Below are 25,377 nucleotides of genomic sequence, written 5' to 3' on the forward strand. Positions count from 1 at the left end.
CACTAGGTGTAAACAACATCTCTCCTTTGCTGTGTATGTGACTATGGAGCTGTTTGGTGATGTCGTCTATTATGGCCTTCATAGAAGCAACAGGAGATTGTTGCATCCATCTAGAACCCTCAGAACTACAGTGCTATGATGTCACTCACTTCCACAGGCCTTGCAGAGTGTAAACAACAACAACCCAGCTTTGTCGTGTATGTAACCATAGGGATTGTGATGTCACCTAGAACCTTCACAGCAGCGACAGCTTTATGAGGAGCATCAGCACTGCTCTGCCTGAGCAGAACCATCACCGCCATAGGTTGTCAAATAACCCGGATTTAACCCACACAGGTAAGTCCAATGGGGTGCAGGCATGTCCTCTATGCTTACAGCTTCCCGTGGGTGTTGGTTTGATACCGTTTGGGGACAGCCAAGGAGGCATCTGCAGGCAACAAAGGTAGGTGTGTGCTTGTGTGTGTGTTTCCTATGCAGATCCTAAGCCCAGTGTCACATGCAAGTAGGAGGAGTAAGAAGGGTTCCTGGCAAATCCGGGTTATGGATTGCATTTAAAAAGGCCCCGTGGGAGTGCAATGGGCCCCTGTCTTGCTGCTTAGCAATAATGGTATGGGTTTAGGTTCTGCTGTGTGTACTGGTGGTTGACTGCCCCCCAGCCCAGAGTGTGCATGGAAAATTGTCTGGCAGCCTCCCTGACAGCAAGCAGTGATAGTGCCCATGAAGGGGACCTTGTTGGGCCCGCCCCTTTCACGGTTATCGCTTCTCGGCCTTTTGGCTAAGATCAAGTGTAGTATCTGTTCTTATCAGTTTAATATCTGATACGTCCCCTATCTGGGGACCATATATTAAATGGATTTTTGAGAACGGGGGCCGATTTCGAAGCTTGCTTCCGTCGCCCTATGCATTGACCCGATATGGCAGTATCTTCGGGTACAGTGCACCACCCCCTTACAGGGTTAAAAAGAAAGATTCCTACTTTCATTGCTACCTGCTTGCTGGCTAGCCAGCTAGCCAGCCCTGTGGGCCTTGCTGCTGCTGCTGCTGCTGCTGCAGCCAAAAAACAAAAGGTGGTGCTGCTGCTGCTTCTGCTGCTTCTGCTTGTGTCTGGCCGCTGTTGGAGCGTCCAGGCACAGGACTTCTGCTGCTGCTGACTAAATGGCCTCCTTAATTGGATCATTTGAGTAGCCAGCACACCTGTGCAGGTAGGGCATGACATGATAGGCAGCTGCCTTGATAGCGGGTGGGTGCTGAATGTTCCTAATTGACAAAATAAGATTAATGCTTATGAAGAAATATAAAATCTCATCCCTTCCCCAATATCGCGCCACACCCCTACCCCTTAATTCCCTGGTTGAACTTGATGGACATATGTCTTTTTTCGACCGTACTAACTATGTAACTATGTAACATAACATGGGGGGGTCTCCTGGCTGTTCACACAGGTGTGTCATTGCTGTACATTGACCATGCATTGCTTCTGTGGTATTGCAAAGGCAAAGACAAATGCTTCCAGCCATCCATTGCACTAATGGATTGGTCATCAGCTGGCTGTCTATGTCCCGCATCAATATAGACCAAAGTACAGAGGGTTAGGCTATGCTATAGTGCACCTACCTGATGCATCAGAAGGTGCGAGGCCCTTGCTAAATTCTGTGCACAGACTTTGAGATCTATGCTTTAGACTGTATCTAAACCTGCTCCAACATGGACTGACATTCTGGCCTACTTTCAGCCGATGCGACTTGTCTGTCGCTGAACAGTCGCTTTTTATGTATTCAGCACCTATGTATAATGTTGTAAAAATGCTCTAGAAGCTAAAGTCGCAGAAATGTCACACATATTTGGCCTGCAACTTTCTGTGCGACAAATTCAGACAGGAAAAATCAGTATAAATCCTTAGAAAATTATCCCCCAGTGTCTCCATCTGCTGGCGGTATTGAATAAGCATTGCTGCACTGATGGGGTATGCATTAGACGAAAAAAAAGAAGAAAAAGAAGAATAATACGCCCAGAAAAGAGGCGAAAAGGAGAAAAACGTAAAAAAACGTGAAAAAAAAGTAAGAGGAAGAGAAGGGAAAAAAAGGTGGAAATGGGTTTAAAAGTGATTTCGGCGGAGAAATATATATATATATATATATATATATATATATATATATATACGCGCACACACACACATATATATAAACGTATTCTCCGTTGAGATATTGCAGCCGCTGCTGTGTCCAGGCCCAGGAGCCTTAGCACTGTGCTGTGATGTCACTCAATACCACTGACATCACTAGGTGTAAACAACATCTCTCCTTTGCTGTGTATGTGACTATGGAGCTGTTTGGTGATGTCGTCTATTATGGCCTTCATAGAAGCAACAGGAGATTGTTGCATCCATCTAGAACCCTCAGAACTACAGTGCTATGATGTCACTCACTTCCACAGGCCTTGCAGAGTGTAAACAACAACAACCCAGCTTTGTCGTGTATGTAACCATAGGGATTGTGATGTCACCTAGAACCTTCACAGCAGCGACAGCTTTATGAGGAGCATCAGCACTGCTCTGCCTGAGCAGAACCATCACCGCCATAGGTTGTCAAATAACCCGGATTTAACCCACACAGGTAAGTCCAATGGGGTGCAGGCATGTCCTCTATGCTTACAGCTTCCCGTGGGTGTTGGTTTGATACCGTTTGGGGACAGCCAAGGAGGCATCTGCAGGCAACAAAGGTAGGTGTGTGCTTGTGTGTGTGTTTCCTATGCAGATCCTAAGCCCAGTGTCACATGCAAGTAGGAGGAGTAAGAAGGGTTCCTGGCAAATCCGGGTTATGGATTGCATTTAAAAAGGCCCCGTGGGAGTGCAATGGGCCCCTGTCTTGCTGCTTAGCAATAATGGTATGGGTTTAGGTTCTGCTGTGTGTACTGGTGGTTGACTGCCCCCCAGCCCAGAGTGTGCATGGAAAATTGTCTGGCAGCCTCCCTGACAGCAAGCAGTGATAGTGCCCATGAAGGGGACCTTGTTGGGCCCGCCCCTTTCACGGTTATCGCTTCTCGGCCTTTTGGCTAAGATCAAGTGTAGTATCTGTTCTTATCAGTTTAATATCTGATACGTCCCCTATCTGGGGACCATATATTAAATGGATTTTTGAGAACGGGGGCCGATTTCGAAGCTTGCTTCCGTCGCCCTATGCATTGACCCGATATGGCAGTATCTTCGGGTACAGTGCACCACCCCCTTACAGGGTTAAAAAGAAAGATTCCTACTTTCATTGCTACCTGCTTGCTGGCTAGCCAGCTAGCCAGCCCTGTGGGCCTTGCTGCTGCTGCTGCTGCTGCTGCAGCCAAAAAACAAAAGGTGGTGCTGCTGCTGCTTCTGCTGCTTCTGCTTGTGTCTGGCCGCTGTTGGAGCGTCCAGGCACAGGACTTCTGCTGCTGCTGACTAAATGGCCTCCTTAATTGGATCATTTGAGTAGCCAGCACACCTGTGCAGGTAGGGCATGACATGATAGGCAGCTGCCTTGATAGCGGGTGGGTGCTGAATGTTCCTAATTGACAAAATAAGATTAATGCTTATGAAGAAATATAAAATCTCATCCCTTCCCCAATATCGCGCCACACCCCTACCCCTTAATTCCCTGGTTGAACTTGATGGACATATGTCTTTTTTCGACCGTACTAACTATGTAACTATGTAACATAACATGGGGGGGTCTCCTGGCTGTTCACACAGGTGTGTCATTGCTGTACATTGACCATGCATTGCTTCTGTGGTATTGCAAAGGCAAAGACAAATGCTTCCAGCCATCCATTGCACTAATGGATTGGTCATCAGCTGGCTGTCTATGTCCCGCATCAATATAGACCAAAGTACAGAGGGTTAGGCTATGCTATAGTGCACCTACCTGATGCATCAGAAGGTGCGAGGCCCTTGCTAAATTCTGTGCACAGACTTTGAGATCTATGCTTTAGACTGTATCTAAACCTGCTCCAACATGGACTGACATTCTGGCCTACTTTCAGCCGATGCGACTTGTCTGTCGCTGAACAGTCGCTTTTTATGTATTCAGCACCTATGTATAATGTTGTAAAAATGCTCTAGAAGCTAAAGTCGCAGAAATGTCACACATATTTGGCCTGCAACTTTCTGTGCGACAAATTCAGACAGGAAAAATCAGTATAAATCCTTAGAAAATTATCCCCCAGTGTCTCCATCTGCTGGCGGTATTGAATAAGCATTGCTGCACTGATGGGGTATGCATTAGACGAAAAAAAAGAAGAAAAAGAAGAATAATACGCCCAGAAAAGAGGCGAAAAGGAGAAAAACGTAAAAAAACGTGAAAAAAAAGTAAGAGGAAGAGAAGGGAAAAAAAGGTGGAAATGGGTTTAAAAGTGATTTCGGCGGAGAAATATATATATATATATATATATATATATATATATATATATATACGCGCACACACACACATATATATAAACGTATTCTCCGTTGAGATATTGCAGCCGCTGCTGTGTCCAGGCCCAGGAGCCTTAGCACTGTGCTGTGATGTCACTCAATACCACTGACATCACTAGGTGTAAACAACATCTCTCCTTTGCTGTGTATGTGACTATGGAGCTGTTTGGTGATGTCGTCTATTATGGCCTTCATAGAAGCAACAGGAGATTGTTGCATCCATCTAGAACCCTCAGAACTACAGTGCTATGATGTCACTCACTTCCACAGGCCTTGCAGAGTGTAAACAACAACAACCCAGCTTTGTCGTGTATGTAACCATAGGGATTGTGATGTCACCTAGAACCTTCACAGCAGCGACAGCTTTATGAGGAGCATCAGCACTGCTCTGCCTGAGCAGAACCATCACCGCCATAGGTTGTCAAATAACCCGGATTTAACCCACACAGGTAAGTCCAATGGGGTGCAGGCATGTCCTCTATGCTTACAGCTTCCCGTGGGTGTTGGTTTGATACCGTTTGGGGACAGCCAAGGAGGCATCTGCAGGCAACAAAGGTAGGTGTGTGCTTGTGTGTGTGTTTCCTATGCAGATCCTAAGCCCAGTGTCACATGCAAGTAGGAGGAGTAAGAAGGGTTCCTGGCAAATCCGGGTTATGGATTGCATTTAAAAAGGCCCCGTGGGAGTGCAATGGGCCCCTGTCTTGCTGCTTAGCAATAATGGTATGGGTTTAGGTTCTGCTGTGTGTACTGGTGGTTGACTGCCCCCCAGCCCAGAGTGTGCATGGAAAATTGTCTGGCAGCCTCCCTGACAGCAAGCAGTGATAGTGCCCATGAAGGGGACCTTGTTGGGCCCGCCCCTTTCACGGTTATCGCTTCTCGGCCTTTTGGCTAAGATCAAGTGTAGTATCTGTTCTTATCAGTTTAATATCTGATACGTCCCCTATCTGGGGACCATATATTAAATGGATTTTTGAGAACGGGGGCCGATTTCGAAGCTTGCTTCCGTCGCCCTATGCATTGACCCGATATGGCAGTATCTTCGGGTACAGTGCACCACCCCCTTACAGGGTTAAAAAGAAAGATTCCTACTTTCATTGCTACCTGCTTGCTGGCTAGCCAGCTAGCCAGCCCTGTGGGCCTTGCTGCTGCTGCTGCTGCTGCTGCAGCCAAAAAACAAAAGGTGGTGCTGCTGCTGCTTCTGCTGCTTCTGCTTGTGTCTGGCCGCTGTTGGAGCGTCCAGGCACAGGACTTCTGCTGCTGCTGACTAAATGGCCTCCTTAATTGGATCATTTGAGTAGCCAGCACACCTGTGCAGGTAGGGCATGACATGATAGGCAGCTGCCTTGATAGCGGGTGGGTGCTGAATGTTCCTAATTGACAAAATAAGATTAATGCTTATGAAGAAATATAAAATCTCATCCCTTCCCCAATATCGCGCCACACCCCTACCCCTTAATTCCCTGGTTGAACTTGATGGACATATGTCTTTTTTCGACCGTACTAACTATGTAACTATGTAACATAACATGGGGGGGTCTCCTGGCTGTTCACACAGGTGTGTCATTGCTGTACATTGACCATGCATTGCTTCTGTGGTATTGCAAAGGCAAAGACAAATGCTTCCAGCCATCCATTGCACTAATGGATTGGTCATCAGCTGGCTGTCTATGTCCCGCATCAATATAGACCAAAGTACAGAGGGTTAGGCTATGCTATAGTGCACCTACCTGATGCATCAGAAGGTGCGAGGCCCTTGCTAAATTCTGTGCACAGACTTTGAGATCTATGCTTTAGACTGTATCTAAACCTGCTCCAACATGGACTGACATTCTGGCCTACTTTCAGCCGATGCGACTTGTCTGTCGCTGAACAGTCGCTTTTTATGTATTCAGCACCTATGTATAATGTTGTAAAAATGCTCTAGAAGCTAAAGTCGCAGAAATGTCACACATATTTGGCCTGCAACTTTCTGTGCGACAAATTCAGACAGGAAAAATCAGTATAAATCCTTAGAAAATTATCCCCCAGTGTCTCCATCTGCTGGCGGTATTGAATAAGCATTGCTGCACTGATGGGGTATGCATTAGACGAAAAAAAAGAAGAAAAAGAAGAATAATACGCCCAGAAAAGAGGCGAAAAGGAGAAAAACGTAAAAAAACGTGAAAAAAAAGTAAGAGGAAGAGAAGGGAAAAAAAGGTGGAAATGGGTTTAAAAGTGATTTCGGCGGAGAAATATATATATATATATATATATATATATATATATATATATATATACGCGCACACACACACATATATATAAACGTATTCTCCGTTGAGATATTGCAGCCGCTGCTGTGTCCAGGCCCAGGAGCCTTAGCACTGTGCTGTGATGTCACTCAATACCACTGACATCACTAGGTGTAAACAACATCTCTCCTTTGCTGTGTATGTGACTATGGAGCTGTTTGGTGATGTCGTCTATTATGGCCTTCATAGAAGCAACAGGAGATTGTTGCATCCATCTAGAACCCTCAGAACTACAGTGCTATGATGTCACTCACTTCCACAGGCCTTGCAGAGTGTAAACAACAACAACCCAGCTTTGTCGTGTATGTAACCATAGGGATTGTGATGTCACCTAGAACCTTCACAGCAGCGACAGCTTTATGAGGAGCATCAGCACTGCTCTGCCTGAGCAGAACCATCACCGCCATAGGTTGTCAAATAACCCGGATTTAACCCACACAGGTAAGTCCAATGGGGTGCAGGCATGTCCTCTATGCTTACAGCTTCCCGTGGGTGTTGGTTTGATACCGTTTGGGGACAGCCAAGGAGGCATCTGCAGGCAACAAAGGTAGGTGTGTGCTTGTGTGTGTGTTTCCTATGCAGATCCTAAGCCCAGTGTCACATGCAAGTAGGAGGAGTAAGAAGGGTTCCTGGCAAATCCGGGTTATGGATTGCATTTAAAAAGGCCCCGTGGGAGTGCAATGGGCCCCTGTCTTGCTGCTTAGCAATAATGGTATGGGTTTAGGTTCTGCTGTGTGTACTGGTGGTTGACTGCCCCCCAGCCCAGAGTGTGCATGGAAAATTGTCTGGCAGCCTCCCTGACAGCAAGCAGTGATAGTGCCCATGAAGGGGACCTTGTTGGGCCCGCCCCTTTCACGGTTATCGCTTCTCGGCCTTTTGGCTAAGATCAAGTGTAGTATCTGTTCTTATCAGTTTAATATCTGATACGTCCCCTATCTGGGGACCATATATTAAATGGATTTTTGAGAACGGGGGCCGATTTCGAAGCTTGCTTCCGTCGCCCTATGCATTGACCCGATATGGCAGTATCTTCGGGTACAGTGCACCACCCCCTTACAGGGTTAAAAAGAAAGATTCCTACTTTCATTGCTACCTGCTTGCTGGCTAGCCAGCTAGCCAGCCCTGTGGGCCTTGCTGCTGCTGCTGCTGCTGCTGCAGCCAAAAAACAAAAGGTGGTGCTGCTGCTGCTTCTGCTGCTTCTGCTTGTGTCTGGCCGCTGTTGGAGCGTCCAGGCACAGGACTTCTGCTGCTGCTGACTAAATGGCCTCCTTAATTGGATCATTTGAGTAGCCAGCACACCTGTGCAGGTAGGGCATGACATGATAGGCAGCTGCCTTGATAGCGGGTGGGTGCTGAATGTTCCTAATTGACAAAATAAGATTAATGCTTATGAAGAAATATAAAATCTCATCCCTTCCCCAATATCGCGCCACACCCCTACCCCTTAATTCCCTGGTTGAACTTGATGGACATATGTCTTTTTTCGACCGTACTAACTATGTAACTATGTAAAATAACATGGGGGGGTCTCCTGGCTGTTCACACAGGTGTGTCATTGCTGTACATTGACCATGCATTGCTTCTGTGGTATTGCAAAGGCAAAGACAAATGCTTCCAGCCATCCATTGCACTAATGGATTGGTCATCAGCTGGCTGTCTATGTCCCGCATCAATATAGACCAAAGTACAGAGGGTTAGGCTATGCTATAGTGCACCTACCTGATGCATCAGAAGGTGCGAGGCCCTTGCTAAATTCTGTGCACAGACTTTGAGATCTATGCTTTAGACTGTATCTAAACCTGCTCCAACATGGACTGACATTCTGGCCTACTTTCAGCCGATGCGACTTGTCTGTCGCTGAACAGTCGCTTTTTATGTATTCAGCACCTATGTATAATGTTGTAAAAATGCTCTAGAAGCTAAAGTCGCAGAAATGTCACACATATTTGGCCTGCAACTTTCTGTGCGACAAATTCAGACAGGAAAAATCAGTATAAATCCTTAGAAAATTATCCCCCAGTGTCTCCATCTGCTGGCGGTATTGAATAAGCATTGCTGCACTGATGGGGTATGCATTAGACGAAAAAAAAGAAGAAAAAGAAGAATAATACGCCCAGAAAAGAGGCGAAAAGGAGAAAAACGTAAAAAAACGTGAAAAAAAAGTAAGAGGAAGAGAAGGGAAAAAAAGGTGGAAATGGGTTTAAAAGTGATTTCGGCGGAGAAATATATATATATATATATATATATATATATATATATATATATATATATACGCGCACACACACACATATATATAAACGTATTCTCCGTTGAGATATTGCAGCCGCTGCTGTGTCCAGGCCCAGGAGCCTTAGCACTGTGCTGTGATGTCACTCAATACCACTGACATCACTAGGTGTAAACAACATCTCTCCTTTGCTGTGTATGTGACTATGGAGCTGTTTGGTGATGTCGTCTATTATGGCCTTCATAGAAGCAACAGGAGATTGTTGCATCCATCTAGAACCCTCAGAACTACAGTGCTATGATGTCACTCACTTCCACAGGCCTTGCAGAGTGTAAACAACAACAACCCAGCTTTGTCGTGTATGTAACCATAGGGATTGTGATGTCACCTAGAACCTTCACAGCAGCGACAGCTTTATGAGGAGCATCAGCACTGCTCTGCCTGAGCAGAACCATCACCGCCATAGGTTGTCAAATAACCCGGATTTAACCCACACAGGTAAGTCCAATGGGGTGCAGGCATGTCCTCTATGCTTACAGCTTCCCGTGGGTGTTGGTTTGATACCGTTTGGGGACAGCCAAGGAGGCATCTGCAGGCAACAAAGGTAGGTGTGTGCTTGTGTGTGTGTTTCCTATGCAGATCCTAAGCCCAGTGTCACATGCAAGTAGGAGGAGTAAGAAGGGTTCCTGGCAAATCCGGGTTATGGATTGCATTTAAAAAGGCCCCGTGGGAGTGCAATGGGCCCCTGTCTTGCTGCTTAGCAATAATGGTATGGGTTTAGGTTCTGCTGTGTGTACTGGTGGTTGACTGCCCCCCAGCCCAGAGTGTGCATGGAAAATTGTCTGGCAGCCTCCCTGACAGCAAGCAGTGATAGTGCCCATGAAGGGGACCTTGTTGGGCCCGCCCCTTTCACGGTTATCGCTTCTCGGCCTTTTGGCTAAGATCAAGTGTAGTATCTGTTCTTATCAGTTTAATATCTGATACGTCCCCTATCTGGGGACCATATATTAAATGGATTTTTGAGAACGGGGGCCGATTTCGAAGCTTGCTTCCGTCGCCCTATGCATTGACCCGATATGGCAGTATCTTCGGGTACAGTGCACCACCCCCTTACAGGGTTAAAAAGAAAGATTCCTACTTTCATTGCTACCTGCTTGCTGGCTAGCCAGCTAGCCAGCCCTGTGGGCCTTGCTGCTGCTGCTGCTGCTGCTGCAGCCAAAAAACAAAAGGTGGTGCTGCTGCTGCTTCTGCTGCTTCTGCTTGTGTCTGGCCGCTGTTGGAGCGTCCAGGCACAGGACTTCTGCTGCTGCTGACTAAATGGCCTCCTTAATTGGATCATTTGAGTAGCCAGCACACCTGTGCAGGTAGGGCATGACATGATAGGCAGCTGCCTTGATAGCGGGTGGGTGCTGAATGTTCCTAATTGACAAAATAAGATTAATGCTTATGAAGAAATATAAAATCTCATCCCTTCCCCAATATCGCGCCACACCCCTACCCCTTAATTCCCTGGTTGAACTTGATGGACATATGTCTTTTTTCGACCGTACTAACTATGTAACTATGTAACATAACATGGGGGGGTCTCCTGGCTGTTCACACAGGTGTGTCATTGCTGTACATTGACCATGCATTGCTTCTGTGGTATTGCAAAGGCAAAGACAAATGCTTCCAGCCATCCATTGCACTAATGGATTGGTCATCAGCTGGCTGTCTATGTCCCGCATCAATATAGACCAAAGTACAGAGGGTTAGGCTATGCTATAGTGCACCTACCTGATGCATCAGAAGGTGCGAGGCCCTTGCTAAATTCTGTGCACAGACTTTGAGATCTATGCTTTAGACTGTATCTAAACCTGCTCCAACATGGACTGACATTCTGGCCTACTTTCAGCCGATGCGACTTGTCTGTCGCTGAACAGTCGCTTTTTATGTATTCAGCACCTATGTATAATGTTGTAAAAATGCTCTAGAAGCTAAAGTCGCAGAAATGTCACACATATTTGGCCTGCAACTTTCTGTGCGACAAATTCAGACAGGAAAAATCAGTATAAATCCTTAGAAAATTATCCCCCAGTGTCTCCATCTGCTGGCGGTATTGAATAAGCATTGCTGCACTGATGGGGTATGCATTAGACAAAAAAAAAGAAGAAAAAGAAGAATAATACGCCCAGAAAAGAGGCGAAAAGGAGAAAAACGTAAAAAAACTTGAAAAAAAAGTAAGAGGAAGAGAAGGGAAAAAAAGGTGGAAATGGGTTTAAAAGTGATTTCGGCGGAGAAATATATATATATATATATATATATATATATATATATATATATATATACGCGCACACACACACATATATATAAACGTATTCTCCGTTGAGATATTGCAGCCGCTGCTGTGTCCAGGCCCAGGAGCCTTAGCACTGTGCTGTGATGTCACTCAATACCACTGACATCACTAGGTGTAAACAACATCTCTCCTTTGCTGTGTATGTGACTATGGAGCTGTTTGGTGATGTCGTCTATTATGGCCTTCATAGAAGCAACAGGAGATTGTTGCATCCATCTAGAACCCTCAGAACTACAGTGCTATGATGTCACTCACTTCCACAGGCCTTGCAGAGTGTAAACAACAACAACCCAGCTTTGTCGTGTATGTAACCATAGGGATTGTGATGTCACCTAGAACCTTCACAGCAGCGACAGCTTTATGAGGAGCATCAGCACTGCTCTGCCTGAGCAGAACCATCACCGCCATAGGTTGTCAAATAACCCGGATTTAACCCACACAGGTAAGTCCAATGGGGTGCAGGCATGTCCTCTATGCTTACAGCTTCCCGTGGGTGTTGGTTTGATACCGTTTGGGGACAGCCAAGGAGGCATCTGCAGGCAACAAAGGTAGGTGTGTGCTTGTGTGTGTGTTTCCTATGCAGATCCTAAGCCCAGTGTCACATGCAAGTAGGAGGAGTAAGAAGGGTTCCTGGCAAATCCGGGTTATGGATTGCATTTAAAAAGGCCCCGTGGGAGTGCAATGGGCCCCTGTCTTGCTGCTTAGCAATAATGGTATGGGTTTAGGTTCTGCTGTGTGTACTGGTGGTTGACTGCCCCCCAGCCCAGAGTGTGCATGGAAAATTGTCTGGCAGCCTCCCTGACAGCAAGCAGTGATAGTGCCCATGAAGGGGACCTTGTTGGGCCCGCCCCTTTCACGGTTATCGCTTCTCGGCCTTTTGGCTAAGATCAAGTGTAGTATCTGTTCTTATCAGTTTAATATCTGATACGTCCCCTATCTGGGGACCATATATTAAATGGATTTTTGAGAACGGGGGCCGATTTCGAAGCTTGCTTCCGTCGCCCTATGCATTGACCCGATATGGCAGTATCTTCGGGTACAGTGCACCACCCCCTTACAGGGTTAAAAAGAAAGATTCCTACTTTCATTGCTACCTGCTTGCTGGCTAGCCAGCTAGCCAGCCCTGTGGGCCTTGCTGCTGCTGCTGCTGCTGCTGCAGCCAAAAAACAAAAGGTGGTGCTGCTGCTGCTTCTGCTGCTTCTGCTTGTGTCTGGCCGCTGTTGGAGCGTCCAGGCACAGGACTTCTGCTGCTGCTGACTAAATGGCCTCCTTAATTGGATCATTTGAGTAGCCAGCACACCTGTGCAGGTAGGGCATGACATGATAGGCAGCTGCCTTGATAGCGGGTGGGTGCTGAATGTTCCTAATTGACAAAATAAGATTAATGCTTATGAAGAAATATAAAATCTCATCCCTTCCCCAATATCGCGCCACACCCCTACCCCTTAATTCCCTGGTTGAACTTGATGGACATATGTCTTTTTTCGACCGTACTAACTATGTAACTATGTAACATAACATGGGGGGGTCTCCTGGCTGTTCACACAGGTGTGTCATTGCTGTACATTGACCATGCATTGCTTCTGTGGTATTGCAAAGGCAAAGACAAATGCTTCCAGCCATCCATTGCACTAATGGATTGGTCATCAGCTGGCTGTCTATGTCCCGCATCAATATAGACCAAAGTACAGAGGGTTAGGCTATGCTATAGTGCACCTACCTGATGCATCAGAAGGTGCGAGGCCCTTGCTAAATTCTGTGCACAGACTTTGAGATCTATGCTTTAGACTGTATCTAAACCTGCTCCAACATGGACTGACATTCTGGCCTACTTTCAGCCGATGCGACTTGTCTGTCGCTGAACAGTCGCTTTTTATGTATTCAGCACCTATGTATAATGTTGTAAAAATGCTCTAGAAGCTAAAGTCGCAGAAATGTCACACATATTTGGCCTGCAACTTTCTGTGCGACAAATTCAGACAGGAAAAATCAGTATAAATCCTTAGAAAATTATCCCCCAGTGTCTCCATCTGCTGGCGGTATTGAATAAGCATTGCTGCACTGATGGGGTATGCATTAGACGAAAAAAAAGAAGAAAAAGAAGAATAATACGCCCAGAAAAGAGGCGAAAAGGAGAAAAACGTAAAAAAACGTGAAAAAAAAGTAAGAGGAAGAGAAGGGAAAAAAAGGTGGAAATGGGTTTAAAAGTGATTTCGGCGGAGAAATATATATATATATATATATATATATATATATATATATATATATACGCGCACACACACACATATATATAAACGTATTCTCCGTTGAGATATTGCAGCCGCTGCTGTGTCCAGGCCCAGGAGCCTTAGCACTGTGCTGTGATGTCACTCAATACCACTGACATCACTAGGTGTAAACAACATCTCTCCTTTGCTGTGTATGTGACTATGGAGCTGTTTGGTGATGTCGTCTATTATGGCCTTCATAGAAGCAACAGGAGATTGTTGCATCCATCTAGAACCCTCAGAACTACAGTGCTATGATGTCACTCACTTCCACAGGCCTTGCAGAGTGTAAACAACAACAACCCAGCTTTGTCGTGTATGTAACCATAGGGATTGTGATGTCACCTAGAACCTTCACAGCAGCGACAGCTTTATGAGGAGCATCAGCACTGCTCTGCCTGAGCAGAACCATCACCGCCATAGGTTGTCAAATAACCCGGATTTAACCCACACAGGTAAGTCCAATGGGGTGCAGGCATGTCCTCTATGCTTACAGCTTCCCGTGGGTGTTGGTTTGATACCGTTTGGGGACAGCCAAGGAGGCATCTGCAGGCAACAAAGGTAGGTGTGTGCTTGTGTGTGTGTTTCCTATGCAGATCCTAAGCCCAGTGTCACATGCAAGTAGGAGGAGTAAGAAGGGTTCCTGGCAAATCCGGGTTATGGATTGCATTTAAAAAGGCCCCGTGGGAGTGCAATGGGCCCCTGTCTTGCTGCTTAGCAATAATGGTATGGGTTTAGGTTCTGCTGTGTGTACTGGTGGTTGACTGCCCCCCAGCCCAGAGTGTGCATGGAAAATTGTCTGGCAGCCTCCCTGACAGCAAGCAGTGATAGTGCCCATGAAGGGGACCTTGTTGGGCCCGCCCCTTTCACGGTTATCGCTTCTCGGCCTTTTGGCTAAGATCAAGTGTAGTATCTGTTCTTATCAGTTTAATATCTGATACGTCCCCTATCTGGGGACCATATATTAAATGGATTTTTGAGAACGGGGGCCGATTTCGAAGCTTGCTTCCGTCGCCCTATGCATTGACCCGATATGGCAGTATCTTCGGGTACAGTGCACCACCCCCTTACAGGGTTAAAAAGAAAGATTCCTACTTTCATTGCTACCTGCTTGCTGGCTAGCCAGCTAGCCAGCCCTGTGGGCCTTGCTGCTGCTGCTGCTGCTGCAGCCAAAAACAAAAGGTGGTGCTGCTGCTGCTTCTGCTGCTTCTGCTTGTGTCTGGCCGCTGTTGGAGCGTCCAGGCACAGGACTTCTGCTGCTGCTGACTAAATGGCCTCCTTAATTGGATCATTTGAGTAGCCAGCACACCTGTGCAGGTAGGGCATGACATGATAGGCAGCTGCCTTGATAGCGGGTGGGTGCTGAATGTTCCTAATTGACAAAATAAGATTAATGCTTATGAAGAAATATAAAATCTCATCCCTTCCCCAATATCGCGCCACACCCCTACCCCTTAATTCCCTGGTTGAACTTGATGGACATATGTCTTTTTTCGACCGTACTAACTATGTAACTATGTAACATAACATGGGGGGGGTCTCCTGGCTGTTCACACAGGTGTGTCATTGCTGTACATTGACCATGCATTGCTTCTGTGGTATTGCAAAGGCAAAGACAAATGCTTCCAGCCATCCATTGCACTAATGGATTGGTCATCAGCTGGCTGTCTATGTCCCGCATCAATATAGACCAAAGTACAGAGGGTTAGGCTATGCTATAGTGCACCTACCTGATGCATCAGAAGGTGCGAGGCCCTTGCTAAATTCTGTGCACAGACTTTGAGATCTATGCTTTAGACTGTATCTAAACCTGCTCCAACATGGACTGACATTCTGGCCTACTTTCAGCCGATGCGACTTGTCTGTCGCTGAACAGTCGCTTTTTATGTATTCAGCACCTATGTATAATGTTGTAAAAATGCTCTAGAAGCTAAAGTCGCAGAAATGTCACACATATTTGGCCTGCAACTTTCTGTGCGACAAATTCAGACAGGAAAAATCAGTATAAATCCTTAGAAAATTATCCCCCAGTGTCTCCATCTGCTGGCGGTATTGAATAAGCATTGCTGCACTGATGGGGTATGCATTAGACGAAAAAAAAGAAGAAAAAGAAGAATAATACGCCCAGAAAAGAGGCGAAAAGGAGAAAAACGTAAAAAAACGTGAAAAAAAAGTAAGAGGAAGAGAAGGGAAAAAAAGGTGGAAATGGGTTTAAAAGTGATTTCGGCGGAGAAATATATATATATATATATATATATATATATATATATATATATACGCGCACACACACACATATATATAAACGTATTCTCCGTTGAGATATTGCAGCCGCTGCTGTGTCCAGGCCCAGGAGCCTTAGCACTGTGCTGTGATGTCACTCAATACCACTGACATCACTAGGTGTAAACAACATCTCTCCTTTGCTGTGTATGTGACTATGGAGCTGTTTGGTGATGTCGTCTATTATGGCCTTCATAGAAGCAACAGGAGATTGTTGCATCCATCTAGAACCCTCAGAACTACAGTGCTATGATGTCACTCACTTCCACAGGCCTTGCAGAGTGTAAACAACAACAACCCAGCTTTGTCGTGTATGTAACCATAGGGATTGTGATGTCACCTAGAACCTTCACAGCAGCGACAGCTTTATGAGGAGCATCAGCACTGCTCTGCCTGAGCAGAACCATCACCGCCATAGGTTGTCAAATAACCCGGATTTAACCCACACAGGTAAGTCCAATGGGGTGCAGGCATGTCCTCTATGCTTACAGCTTCCCGTGGGTGTTGGTTTGATACCGTTTGGGGACAGCCAAGGAGGCATCTGCAGGCAACAAAGGTAGGTGTGTGCTTGTGTGTGTGTTTCCTATGCAGATCCTAAGCCCAGTGTCACATGCAAGTAGGAGGAGTAAGAAGGGTTCCTGGCAAATCCGGGTTATGGATTGCATTTAAAAAGGCCCCGTGGGAGTGCAATGGGCCCCTGTCTTGCTGCTTAGCAATAATGGTATGGGTTTAGGTTCTGCTGTGTGTACTGGTGGTTGACTGCCCCCCAGCCCAGAGTGTGCATGGAAAATTGTCTGGCAGCCTCCCTGACAGCAAGCAGTGATAGTGCCCATGAAGGGGACCTTGTTGGGCCCGCCCCTTTCACGGTTATCGCTTCTCGGCCTTTTGGCTAAGATCAAGTGTAGTATCTGTTCTTATCAGTTTAATATCTGATACGTCCCCTATCTGGGGACCATATATTAAATGGATTTTTGAGAACGGGGGCCGATTTCGAAGCTTGCTTCCGTCGCCCTATGCATTGACCCGATATGGCAGTATCTTCGGGTACAGTGCACCACCCCCTTACAGGGTTAAAAAGAAAGATTCCTACTTTCATTGCTACCTGCTTGCTGGCTAGCCAGCTAGCCAGCCCTGTGGGCCTTGCTGCTGCTGCTGCTGCTGCTGCAGCCAAAAAACAAAAGGTGGTGCTGCTGCTGCTTCTGCTGCTTCTGCTTGTGTCTGGCCGCTGTTGGAGCGTCCAGGCACAGGACTTCTGCTGCTGCTGACTAAATGGCCTCCTTAATTGGATCATTTGAGTAGCCAGCACACCTGTGCAGGTAGGGCATGACATGATAGGCAGCTGCCTTGATAGCGGGTGGGTGCTGAATGTTCCTAATTGACAAAATAAGATTAATGCTTATGAAGAAATATAAAATCTCATCCCTTCCCCAATATCGCGCCACACCCCTACCCCTTAATTCCCTGGTTGAACTTGATGGACATATGTCTTTTTTCGACCGTACTATGTAACTATGTAACATAACATGGGGGGGTCTCCTGGCTGTTCACACAGGTGTGTCATTGCTGTACATTGACCATGCATTGCTTCTGTGGTATTGCAAAGGCAAAGACAAATGCTTCCAGCCATCCATTGCACTAATGGATTGGTCATCAGCTGGCTGTCTATGTCCCGCATCAATATAGACCAAAGTACAGAGGGTTAGGCTATGCTATAGTGCACCTACCTGATGCATCAGAAGGTGCGAGGCCCTTGCTAAATTCTGTGCACAGACTTTGAGATCTATGCTTTAGACTGTATCTAAACCTGCTCCAACATGGACTGACATTCTGGCCTACTTTCAGCCGATGCGACTTGTCTGTCGCTGAACAGTCGCTTTTTATGTATTCAGCACCTATGTATAATGTTGTAAAAATGCTCTAGAAGCTAAAGTCGCAGAAATGTCACACATATTTGGCCTGCAACTTTCTGTGCGACAAATTCAGACAGGAAAAATCAGTATAAATCCTTAGAAAATTATCCCCCAGTGTCTCCATCTGCTGGCGGTATTGAATAAGCATTGCTGCACTGATGGGGTATGCATTAGACGAAAAAAAAGAAGAAAAAGAAGAATAATACGCCCAGAAAAGAGGCGAAAAGGAGAAAAACGTAAAAAAACGTGAAAAAAAAGTAAGAGGAAGAGAAGGGAAAAAAAGGTGGAAATGGGTTTAAAAGTGATTTCGGCGGAGAAATATATATATATATATATATATATATATATATATATATATACGCGCACACACACACATATATATAAACGTATTCTCCGTTGAGATATTGCAGCCGCTGCTGTGTCCAGGCCCAGGAGCCTTAGCACTGTGCTGTGATGTCACTCAATACCACTGACATCACTAGGTGTAAACAACATCTCTCCTTTGCTGTGTATGTGACTATGGAGCTGTTTGGTGATGTCGTCTATTATGGCCTTCATAGAAGCAACAGGAGATTGTTGCATCCATCTAGAACCCTCAGAACTACAGTGCTATGATGTCACTCACTTCCACAGGCCTTGCAGAGTGTAAACAACAACAACCCAGCTTTGTCGTGTATGTAACCATAGGGATTGTGATGTCACCTAGAACCTTCACAGCAGCGACAGCTTTATGAGGAGCATCAGCACTGCTCTGCCTGAGCAGAACCATCACCGCCATAGGTTGTCAAATAACCCGGATTTAACCCACACAGGTAAGTCCAATGGGGTGCAGGCATGTCCTCTATGCTTACAGCTTCCCGTGGGTGTTGGTTTGATACCGTTTGGGGACAGCCAAGGAGGCATCTGCAGGCAACAAAGGTAGGTGTGTGCTTGTGTGTGTGTTTCCTATGCAGATCCTAAGCCCAGTGTCACATGCAAGTAGGAGGAGTAAGAAGGGTTCCTGGCAAATCCGGGTTATGGATTGCATTTAAAAAGGCCCCGTGGGAGTGCAATGGGCCCCTGTCTTGCTGCTTAGCAATAATGGTATGGGTTTAGGTTCTGCTGTGTGTACTGGTGGTTGACTGCCCCCCAGCCCAGAGTGTGCATGGAAAATTGTCTGGCAGCCTCCCTGACAGCAAGCAGTGATAGTGCCCATGAAGGGGACCTTGTTGGGCCCGCCCCTTTCACGGTTATCGCTTCTCGGCCTTTTGGCTAAGATCAAGTGTAGTATCTGTTCTTATCAGTTTAATATCTGATACGTCCCCTATCTGGGGACCATATATTAAATGGATTTTTGAGAACGGGGGCCGATTTCGAAGCTTGCTTCCGTCGCCCTATGCATTGACCCGATATGGCAGTATCTTCGGGTACAGTGCACCACCCCCTTACAGGGTTAAAAAGAAAGATTCCTACTTTCATTGCTACCTGCTTGCTGGCTAGCCAGCTAGCCAGCCCTGTGGGCCTTGCTGCTGCTGCTGCTGCTGCAGCCAAAAAACAAAAGGTGGTGCTGCTGCTGCTTCTGCTGCTTCTGCTTGTGTCTGGCCGCTGTTGGAGCGTCCAGGCACAGGACTTCTGCTGCTGCTGACTAAATGGCCTCCTTAATTGGATCATTTGAGTAGCCAGCACACCTGTGCAGGTAGGGCATGACATGATAGGCAGCTGCCTTGATAGCGGGTGGGTGCTGAATGTTCCTAATTGACAAAATAAGATTAATGCTTATGAAGAAATATAAAATCTCATCCCTTCCCCAATATCGCGCCACACCCCTACCCCTTAATTCCCTGGTTGAACTTGATGGACATATGTCTTTTTTCGACCGTACTAACTATGTAACTATGTAACATAACATGGGGGGGTCTCCTGGCTGTTCACACAGGTGTGTCATTGCTGTACATTGACCATGCATTGCTTCTGTGGTATTGCAAAGGCAAAGACAAATGCTTCCAGCCATCCATTGCACTAATGGATTGGTCATCAGCTGGCTGTCTATGTCCCGCATCAATATAGACCAAAGTACAGAGGGTTAGGCTATGCTATAGTGCACCTACCTGATGCATCAGAAGGTGCGAGGCCCTTGCTAAATTCTGTGCACAGACTTTGAGATCTATGCTTTAGACTGTATCTAAACCTGCTCCAACATGGACTGACATTCTGGCCTACTTTCAGCCGATGCGACTTGTCTGTCGCTGAACAGTCGCTTTTTATGTATTCAGCACCTATGTATAATGTTGTAAAAATGCTCTAGAAGCTAAAGTCGCAGAAATGTCACACATATTTGGCCTGCAACTTTCTGTGCGACAAATTCAGACAGGAAAAATCAGTATAAATCCTTAGAAAATTATCCCCCAGTGTCTCCATCTGCTGGCGGTATTGAATAAGCATTGCTGCACTGATGGGGTATGCATTAGACGAAAAAAAAGAAGAAAAAGAAGAATAATACGCCCAGAAAAGAGGCGAAAAGGAGAAAAACGTAAAAAAACGTGAAAAAAAAGTAAGAGGAAGAGAAGGGAAAAAAAGGTGGAAATGGGTTTAAAAGTGATTTCGGCGGAGAAATATATATATATATATATATATATATATATATATATATATATATACGCGCACACACACACATATATATAAACGTATTCTCCGTTGAGATATTGCAGCCGCTGCTGTGTCCAGGCCCAGGAGCCTTAGCACTGTGCTGTGATGTCACTCAATACCACTGACATCACTAGGTGTAAACAACATCTCTCCTTTGCTGTGTATGTGACTATGGAGCTGTTTGGTGATGTCGTCTATTATGGCCTTCATAGAAGCAACAGGAGATTGTTGCATCCATCTAGAACCCTCAGAACTACAGTGCTATGATGTCACTCACTTCCACAGGCCTTGCAGAGTGTAAACAACAACAACCCAGCTTTGTCGTGTATGTAACCATAGGGATTGTGATGTCACCTAGAACCTTCACAGCAGCGACAGCTTTATGAGGAGCATCAGCACTGCTCTGCCTGAGCAGAACCATCACCGCCATAGGTTGTCAAATAACCCGGATTTAACCCACACAGGTAAGTCCAATGGGGTGCAGGCATGTCCTCTATGCTTACAGCTTCCCGTGGGTGTTGGTTTGATACCGTTTGGGGACAGCCAAGGAGGCATCTGCAGGCAACAAAGGTAGGTGTGTGCTTGTGTGTGTGTTTCCTATGCAGATCCTAAGCCCAGTGTCACATGCAAGTAGGAGGAGTAAGAAGGGTTCCTGGCAAATCCGGGTTATGGATTGCATTTAAAAAGGCCCCGTGGGAGTGCAATGGGCCCCTGTCTTGCTGCTTAGCAATAATGGTATGGGTTTAGGTTCTGCTGTGTGTACTGGTGGTTGACTGCCCCCCAGCCCAGAGTGTGCATGGAAAATTGTCTGGCAGCCTCCCTGACAGCAAGCAGTGATAGTGCCCATGAAGGGGACCTTGTTGGGCCCGCCCCTTTCACGGTTATCGCTTCTCGGCCTTTTGGCTAAGATCAAGTGTAGTATCTGTTCTTATCAGTTTAATATCTGATACGTCCCCTATCTGGGGACCATATATTAAATGGATTTTTGAGAACGGGGGCCGATTTCGAAGCTTGCTTCCGTCGCCCTATGCATTGACCCGATATGGCAGTATCTTCGGGTACAGTGCACCACCCCCTTACAGGGTTAAAAAGAAAGATTCCTACTTTCATTGCTACCTGCTTGCTGGCTAGCCAGCTAGCCAGCCCTGTGGGCCTTGCTGCTGCTGCTGCTGCAGCCAAAAAACAAAAGGTGGTGCTGCTGCTGCTTCTGCTGCTTCTGCTTGTGTCTGGCCGCTGTTGGAGCGTCCAGGCACAGGACTTCTGCTGCTGCTGACTAAATGGCCTCCTTAATTGGATCATTTGAGTAGCCAGCACACCTGTGCAGGTAGGGCATGACATGATAGGCAGCTGCCTTGATAGCGGGTGGGTGCTGAATGTTCCTAATTGACAAAATAAGATTAATGCTTATGAAGAAATATAAAATCTCATCCCTTCCCCAATATCGCGCCACACCCCTACCCCTTAATTCCCTGGTTGAACTTGATGGACATATGTCTTTTTTCGACTGTACTAACTATGTAACTATGTAACATAACATGGGGGGGTCTCCTGGCTGTTCACACAGGTGTGTCATTGCTGTACATTGACCATGCATTGCTTCTGTGGTATTGCAAAGGCAAAGACAAATGCTTCCAGCCATCCATTGCACTAATGGATTGGTCATCAGCTGGCTGTCTATGTCCCGCATCAATATAGACCAAAGTACAGAGGGTTAGGCTATGCTATAGTGCACCTACCTGATGCATCAGAAGGTGCGAGGCCCTTGCTAAATTCTGTGCACAGACTTTGAGATCTATGCTTTAGACTGTATCTAAACCTGCTCCAACATGGACTGACATTCTGGCCTACTTTCAGCCGATGCGACTTGTCTGTCGCTGAACAGTCGCTTTTTATGTATTCAGCACCTATGTATAATGTTGTAAAAATGCTCTAGAAGCTAAAGTCGCAGAAATGTCACACATATTTGGCCTGCAACTTTCTGTGCGACAAATTCAGACAGGAAAAATCAGTATAAATCCTTAGAAAATTATCCCCCAGTGTCTCCATCTGCTGGCGGTATTGAATAAGCATTGCTGCACTGATGGGGTATGCATTAGACGAAAAAAAAGAAGAAAAAGAAGAATAATACGCCCAGAAAAGAGGCGAAAAGGAGAAAAACGTAAAAAAACGTGAAAAAAAAGTAAGAGGAAGAGAAGGGAAAAAAAGGTGGAAATGGGTTTAAAAGTGATTTCGGCGGAGAAATATATATATATATATATATATATATATATATATATATATATATATACGCGCACACACACACATATATATAAACGTATTCTCCGTTGAGATATTGCAGCCGCTGCTGTGTCCAGGCCCAGGAGCCTTAGCACTGTGCTGTGATGTCACTCAATACCACTGACATCACTAGGTGTAAACAACATCTCTCCTTTGCTGTGTATGTGACTATGGAGCTGTTTGGTGATGTCGTCTATTACGGCCTTCATAGAAGCAACAGGAGATTGTTGCATCCATCTAGAACCCTCAGAACTACAGTGCTATGATGTCACTCACTTCCACAGGCCTTGCAGAGTGTAAACAACAACAACCCAGCTTTGTCGTGTATGTAACCATAGGGATTGTGATGTCACCTAGAACCTTCACAGCAGCGACAGCTTTATGAGGAGCATCAGCACTGCTCTGCCTGAGCAGAACCATCACCGCCATAGGTTGTCAAATAACCCGGATTTAACCCACACAGGTAAGTCCAATGGGGTGCAGGCATGTCCTCTATGCTTACAGCTTCCCGTGGGTGTTGGTTTGATACCGTTTGGGGACAGCCAAGGAGGCATCTGCAGGCAACAAAGGTAGGTGTGTGCTTGTGTGTGTGTTTCCTATGCAGATCCTAAGCCCAGTGTCACATGCAAGTAGGAGGAGTAAGAAGGGTTCCTGGCAAATCCGGGTTATGGATTGCATTTAAAAAGGCCCCGTGGGAGTGCAATGGGCCCCTGTCTTGCTGCTTAGCAATAATGGTATGGGTTTAGGTTCTGCTGTGTGTACTGGTGGTTGACTGCCCCCCAGCCCAGAGTGTGCATGGAAAATTGTCTGGCAGCCTCCCTGACAGCAAGCAGTGATAGTGCCCATGAAGGGGACCTTGTTGGGCCCGCCCCTTTCACGGTTATCGCTTCTCGGCCTTTTGGCTAAGATCAAGTGTAGTATCTGTTCTTATCAGTTTAATATCTGATACGTCCCCTATCTGGGGACCATATATTAAATGGATTTTTGAGAACGGGGGCCGATTTCGAAGCTTGCTTCCGTCGCCCTATGCATTGACCCGATATGGCAGTATCTTCGGGTACAGTGCACCACCCCCTTACAGGGTTAAAAAGAAAGATTCCTACTTTCATTGCTACCTGCTTGCTGGCTAGCCAGCTAGCCAGCCCTGTGGGCCTTGCTGCTGCTGCTGCTGCTGCTGCAGCCAAAAAACAAAAGGTGGTGCTGCTGCTGCTTCTGCTGCTTCTGCTTGTGTCTGGCCGCTGTTGGAGCGTCCAGGCACAGGACTTCTGCTGCTGCTGACTAAATGGCCTCCTTAATTGGATCATTTGAGTAGCCAGCACACCTGTGCAGGTAGGGCATGACATGATAGGCAGCTGCCTTGATAGCGGGTGGGTGCTGAATGTTCCTAATTGACAAAATAAGATTAATGCTTATGAAGAAATATAAAATCTCATCCCTTCCCCAATATCGCGCCACACCCCTACCCCTTAATTCCCTGGTTGAACTTGATGGACATATGTCTTTTTTCGACCGTACTAACTATGTAACTATGTAACATAACATGGGGGGGTCTCCTGGCTGTTCACACAGGTGTGTCATTGCTGTACATTGACCATGCATTGCTTCTGTGGTATTGCAAAGGCAAAGACAAATGCTTCCAGCCATCCATTGCACTAATGGATTGGTCATCAGCTGGCTGTCTATGTCCCGCATCAATATAGACCAAAGTACAGAGGGTTAGGCTATGCTATAGTGCACCTACCTGATGCATCAGAAGGTGCGAGGCCCTTGCTAAATTCTGTGCACAGACTTTGAGATCTATGCTTTAGACTGTATCTAAACCTGCTCCAACATGGACTGACATTCTGGCCTACTTTCAGCCGATGCGACTTGTCTGTCGCTGAACAGTCGCTTTTTATGTATTCAGCACCTATGTATAATGTTGTAAAAATGCTCTAGAAGCTAAAGTCGCAGAAATGTCACACATATTTGGCCTGCAACTTTCTGTGCGACAAATTCAGACAGGAAAAATCAGTATAAATCCTTAGAAAATTATCCCCCAGTGTCTCCATCTGCTGGCGGTATTGAATAAGCATTGCTGCACTGATGGGGTATGCATTAGACGAAAAAAAAGAAGAAAAAGAAGAATAATACGCCCAGAAAAGAGGCGAAAAGGAGAAAAACGTAAAAAAACGTGAAAAAAAAGTAAGAGGAAGAGAAGGGAAAAAAAGGTGGAAATGGGTTTAAAAGTGATTTCGGCGGAGAAATATATATATATATATATATATATATATATATATACGCGCACACACACACATATATATAAACGTATTCTCCGTTGAGATATTGCAGCCGCTGCTGTGTCCAGGCCCAGGAGCCTTAGCACTGTGCTGTGATGTCACTCAATACCACTGACATCACTAGGTGTAAACAACATCTCTCCTTTGCTGTGTATGTGACTATGGAGCTGTTTGGTGATGTCGTCTATTATGGCCTTCATAGAAGCAACAGGAGATTGTTGCATCCATCTAGAACCCTCAGAACTACAGTGCTATGATGTCACTCACTTCCACAGGCCTTGCAGAGTGTAAACAACAACAACCCAGCTTTGTCGTGTATGTAACCATAGGGATTGTGATGTCACCTAGAACCTTCACAGCAGCGACAGCTTTATGAGGAGCATCAGCACTGCTCTGCCTGAGCAGAACCATCACCGCCATAGGTTGTCAAATAACCCGGATTTAA

At 46.1% G+C, this 25,377-nt stretch overlaps 11 non-coding genes across 11 annotated transcripts; all 11 read left to right on the forward strand.

Moving 5' to 3' along the window:
• Positions 1–755: 755 nt before the first annotated feature.
• Positions 756–946, forward strand: LOC130300787 (U2 spliceosomal RNA). Its single transcript, XR_008851608.1, has one exon. It is a non-coding gene; the product is annotated as a U2 spliceosomal RNA (small nuclear RNA).
• A 2,085-nt stretch (positions 947–3,031) lies between these two features.
• LOC130300788 (U2 spliceosomal RNA) lies at positions 3,032–3,222 on the forward strand. The gene has a single exon (XR_008851609.1). It is a non-coding gene; the product is annotated as a U2 spliceosomal RNA (small nuclear RNA).
• Positions 3,223–5,309: 2,087 nt separating this feature from the next.
• LOC130300789 (U2 spliceosomal RNA) lies at positions 5,310–5,500 on the forward strand. The gene has a single exon (XR_008851610.1). It is a non-coding gene; the product is annotated as a U2 spliceosomal RNA (small nuclear RNA).
• A 2,089-nt stretch (positions 5,501–7,589) lies between these two features.
• On the forward strand, positions 7,590–7,780 carry LOC130300790 (U2 spliceosomal RNA). The gene has a single exon (XR_008851611.1). It is a non-coding gene; the product is annotated as a U2 spliceosomal RNA (small nuclear RNA).
• A 2,093-nt stretch (positions 7,781–9,873) lies between these two features.
• LOC130300791 (U2 spliceosomal RNA) lies at positions 9,874–10,064 on the forward strand. Its single transcript, XR_008851612.1, has one exon. It is a non-coding gene; the product is annotated as a U2 spliceosomal RNA (small nuclear RNA).
• Positions 10,065–12,155: 2,091 nt separating this feature from the next.
• Positions 12,156–12,346, forward strand: LOC130300792 (U2 spliceosomal RNA). The gene has a single exon (XR_008851613.1). It is a non-coding gene; the product is annotated as a U2 spliceosomal RNA (small nuclear RNA).
• Positions 12,347–14,435: 2,089 nt separating this feature from the next.
• On the forward strand, positions 14,436–14,626 carry LOC130300793 (U2 spliceosomal RNA). Its single transcript, XR_008851614.1, has one exon. It is a non-coding gene; the product is annotated as a U2 spliceosomal RNA (small nuclear RNA).
• Positions 14,627–16,710: 2,084 nt separating this feature from the next.
• On the forward strand, positions 16,711–16,901 carry LOC130300794 (U2 spliceosomal RNA). The gene has a single exon (XR_008851615.1). It is a non-coding gene; the product is annotated as a U2 spliceosomal RNA (small nuclear RNA).
• A 2,081-nt stretch (positions 16,902–18,982) lies between these two features.
• LOC130300796 (U2 spliceosomal RNA) lies at positions 18,983–19,173 on the forward strand. The gene has a single exon (XR_008851617.1). It is a non-coding gene; the product is annotated as a U2 spliceosomal RNA (small nuclear RNA).
• Positions 19,174–21,259: 2,086 nt separating this feature from the next.
• On the forward strand, positions 21,260–21,450 carry LOC130300797 (U2 spliceosomal RNA). Its single transcript, XR_008851618.1, has one exon. It is a non-coding gene; the product is annotated as a U2 spliceosomal RNA (small nuclear RNA).
• A 2,085-nt stretch (positions 21,451–23,535) lies between these two features.
• LOC130300798 (U2 spliceosomal RNA) lies at positions 23,536–23,726 on the forward strand. The gene has a single exon (XR_008851619.1). It is a non-coding gene; the product is annotated as a U2 spliceosomal RNA (small nuclear RNA).
• Positions 23,727–25,377: the final 1,651 nt, after the last annotated feature.

Source organism: Hyla sarda, unplaced genomic scaffold (assembly GCF_029499605.1).
Source record: "Hyla sarda isolate aHylSar1 unplaced genomic scaffold, aHylSar1.hap1 scaffold_1099, whole genome shotgun sequence".
Lineage (NCBI taxonomy): Eukaryota > Metazoa > Chordata > Amphibia > Anura > Hylidae > Hyla > Hyla sarda.